Below are 4620 nucleotides of genomic sequence, written 5' to 3' on the forward strand. Positions count from 1 at the left end.
TAATTATTAAAATTTTAAGAATTATAAGATAAATATTAAATTTTTGATTTCATTCAAAAAAATGCTTTTTGATTTTATTATAAAATAAATATCATACAGTTAATTATCATTTGATTGTTGTTAAAAGAATAACATGACATATTAAATTAATGCGTTAACTATAGAATTTGTTTCTTTCGTTCAAGTTGTATAAACTTTTACTAACTGAATTAAAAAAAAATAATATTTGGTCATTTCTATTTTGTTTTAATTAATATATGGTTACTAAAAGTTAACAAACGTTAAACCTATAACGGTTTGTGACGTGACACGATAAATATATAAAATTAAAATTACATTATTTTCACGTATATAATATGTGGATTAAGTTTTAGTCATTTCATTCTATACACTAAAACAAAATAAGTCTATAGCGGCGTTTGCCCTATAATTGTGTTTTAAAGTGTTGTTAAAGACTCTCCCGACACAAGAAAAAACGCCACAAGAAGCGCCGCTAAAAAAACAACGCAACTGTTAGCATCGTTTGTGAAAAAAGCTGCAAAAGGTTTGGTCTTTTAGCGGTGTTTTATTTCCACAAACGCCTCTAATTGTTACGATAATAACAACTTTTGTGGAAAAACATCACAAAAATTTAGGTTATTTAATAGCGATTTAGATACAATAGCGGTGTTTTGGTTAGAAACGCCGCTAATTATTATGTATTTAGTGACATTGGTCCTGACAAACCATAAACATTGACTCCATTAGTGGTATTTTTATCCTAAAACATCGCTAATCAAAACTGATTTGCAAGGTATTATTTTATACTCTTTATTACCCAAATCTTGTAACAATATCCAATAACAACAACCTTAAAATTTAATTACAATTCAAATTAAGTAAAAATACTTAACAACATGAATAAATCAAAGACTTAAAACATTTAAGTGAAATGTAATGTAGTTCAACATTATTCACTAGAATAAACAAAGCATGAACCTAAGATGGTGAATTTTGCACTTGATTCTGTTGTATCATTTGTTTCATAGTTTCAAGTTGATTTTGAAGTTCTTCATATTTTTTTGACATGTTACTTCTCTCCCTGCATCCCACTTCTCTCTCTACTTATCTCGCTTCAACTTCAACTTTCATTTTAGCAAATTTTTCATCCACTTGAGTCAATTGTTATTTTAATCGATTAACTTATGATTGAGAAGACTGGCAGTGTGATGGCATGTACTGAGATGAGTTGGATCCAAAATATTTGGTTAGGGTAATGAATGATCTCTAACAATGAACTTGACCATATCTTCTAGGACCAAAAACTTCAGTAATAACTTATTTTTTAATCTTGTCCACATTAATAGAATCATGAGATGAAGTCGTGGCTTCATACTCTACCCATTTATCTCTCATTTCCCCCTAATAATCAATTAAGAATTTATAACAAATTCAAATATTATTTAAAATAAAATTGTTATACTATAAATATAAGTATAACGTAATTTAGATTTGGTCACCAAATTCAAAAAATATAAGTTTGGTCACTTACATTATTTTTTTATTAAGTTTTTGTCACTTATGTTATCATTTTATTAAGTTTTGGTCACTTGGAAGTTGATTGGCATTAGTTTGATGACGTGACTTGTTAGTAAAATGGTTTAATTTTTATTTTAACCCATATACTTAAGACAAAATATCGATTATGAGTCTTTTGTTAATTCAAATTAGTTTAGGGACAACATTTTAATTTACACATTTTTTTAATATTTTTTCACCCTAACCGCTAATATTTCTCATCTTCTCTTCGCTTCTTTTTCAGACATCTCTTCTCCATTGCAATAGTATCTTTGTCTTCTTCTAATTATTAGTTGTAATTTTCTGAAGTCAAATTAGGTGTGCTCTCATTTGTAATAAAAAATATAAAAAAATTAATAAAGATCGTAAAAAATGTAGAGAATTCACCATTACAACTCTAAAAAGATACCACCATGGTGACGCCACTCGAGCCGATAAAATTGAGCTTCTTCAATGGCGATGTTATTGACAATATAATACCAGTTTCCATCTTTAACGCGTTGTTGACCAACGAAATCCCCATGATTCGCATGATGTGAAAGATCATTGAGAATATTTTGTTGCATCCGAATGTGATTGATCTCCACGACATTTACGAAGATCAAACCGGCATTCACTTAGTACTAGAGCTCTGATCCAATATTGAGTTGTTCAACTGAGTCTTGGCGGAAATGAGGTACTCAGAGGTTGGTTTGATGGTAGTGGTGCAATAGATTGAATATGCCACAAGGGTTAACTGTGATTCATAACGCATGCATTGTTTATAGGGATATTGAATTAGAAAATTGCTTGTTCTTAAGCAAAACAAAGATTCAACGTTGAAGATCATTGATTTTGGATTGAGTTCATTGGATGAATTCATGAATCCAATTATCGAGTTGTTTGGATCCAATGATTATGTTTCACTAGTGGTGCTTTCTATTGGGAAAATAACCACTAAAAGTGATACCTGGTTATCAGGTTATTTGGATCCATTAATTTGTCTTCTTGTTCCTTGTTGGATTTGACATTCTGCGATTTCAATCTTTGGAAATTAAATTTTAGTTTGTATAACTAAGATTATCCAACTTCATTTTATCTCTAGATGTCTACCCTCTCATTTTTCATTAAACTTGTGGTGTTATCAGAAGTTGGAAATCTTGCATCTTGAAATGTAGCATGAGTCCTTGAAAGAAAATAAATGGAGCAATAGAGTAGAAATGTCTGAAGAAGAAGCAAAAAGAAGATGAACAACAATTGGATTGGGAAGATAACCTATTAAAAATAGATAAATTGAAATGTTGTCCCTAAACTGATTTGAGTTTACAAAAGACCTATAATCAATATTTTGTCTAAAGAGTAGTGGTTAAAATAAAAATTAAACCATTTAACTAACGGGTAAAATCATAAAACTAAAGGCATTCAACGTTCAAGTGACCAAAACTTAATAAAACTATAACGTAAGGGATCAAAACTTATGTTTTTTAAATTTAGTGAGAAAAAGTTAAAAATATGAAAGAAAAGTGCCCAAAACTTAATCCACATATTATTCAGTGACCACATCTTAATTAAAACGAAACGAAAGTGACCAAACATTATGTTTTTTGAATTAAGTGAGGAAAATTTTATAAAACTCAAATAAAAGTGATCATTTATGTAGTTTACCCTAAAATAATAATTAAAATCTCTTTTAGTTAGACAATACAATGTCTACTGATAGAGACTTGGCATGGAAAAGGAAAATGCTCTCTGAATTTTTTTCTGAAATTCTCACTGACATTTTTCTTCCCTGGAGTCTCTATCTTTCGACGGACCTTCTCTTTTGGCATGAGAGTGAGATTTCTTTGGCCATCAACAAATCCTTTCTTGTGGATTTACGATGCAAGGTTTTATGTAATTGGAATTTAATGGTCTCACTCGTGTTTTGGCGTTCCTGTTTAGATATTATTTTTCATGATATGAGGGCGGCGCATTTTCAAATCACTTTCCATGACAATAGTTCCATTATTGTTTGGGAGCACGCGGCGTTCTCATTCTTATCTTCAAGATTGGAAGCAAAATATAGCGAGAGCTCTATCTTCTCACTTCCTTCACAACTTCTCGCTTCTGGATTACGGACTATTTTTATCAGTGACGAATCTTTGGCTTTGGCTCCCCTTTAGGACGGAGACGCAATGGGTCCTAGTCTTGCGGTCGCTTAAAATTAGAGATTTTCTACAAGTCGGGGTTCTACAAGTAGCGGTGTATGTCTTCATCGATTCCTGGAAAATCAATCGTCACGGTTCTGCTCCGATACTCTTTTGCGTGTCGATAATTCTATATTGGAATCTCGTCTGTTATGGCTTTATTGTCATACTACTTTGTGTTATTGGATTATAATGTATGGCACCTGGGTTTGTTTCTCGTGGTGTTTTGATATAGGGGTGCACTCTCGGAATTCTGATCGTCTTGTCTCTAGTTGTCTTTACCTTTGCATGTCGATTTTCCATTTTTAGAAGTCCGATTGTCACTGTGTTATTATTATATTTCTTTGCGTTCTTGGGTTTCAACAATTACAACATGGATTATTCTTCTTTGTCTTCGTTGTGAGCTTGATTGGTTTGAATTCCTTTCATAGCATGTCTGTGGCAGACCATTTCCCAAGTCGAGGACATATATACCCGATTCTTTGGCGGTGGACAAGGATTCATATCTATCACATGTGCTTGTGGATGACGGCAAGCGGAGATGATTTCTTGATGCAGTAGAAGAGTGGTTACTAGAACATCTGTTGGAAGCTGTCAGGAGACAACCTTGCGATCAAGCGATATGTATTCCAAGGGATTGGTAATACAGAGCTTCACTGGGAAATGGTCTGCGACATATTACAAGGGACTGAGCTTAAGTGTTCGGTTCATAAGAAGACTTGGAGGTATGCCCTCAATCCTGAAATATTGACAATATTATTTAATTGGTTGTTCATCATTATTTGTAATTTGGAAATCAGGCTTTTTGTTGTTCTACTTTGGTATGTTTTTGTTAAATTGTGTTTAAGTCATCTAGTTCTAAAATGGGTGAAAATAGGAGATTCCATTCAAGAATTAG

Source organism: Hibiscus syriacus, unplaced genomic scaffold (assembly GCF_006381635.1).
Source record: "Hibiscus syriacus cultivar Baekdansim isolate YM2019G1 unplaced genomic scaffold, ASM638163v2 tig00014444_pilon, whole genome shotgun sequence".
Classification (NCBI taxonomy): Eukaryota; Viridiplantae; Streptophyta; class Magnoliopsida; order Malvales; family Malvaceae; genus Hibiscus; species Hibiscus syriacus.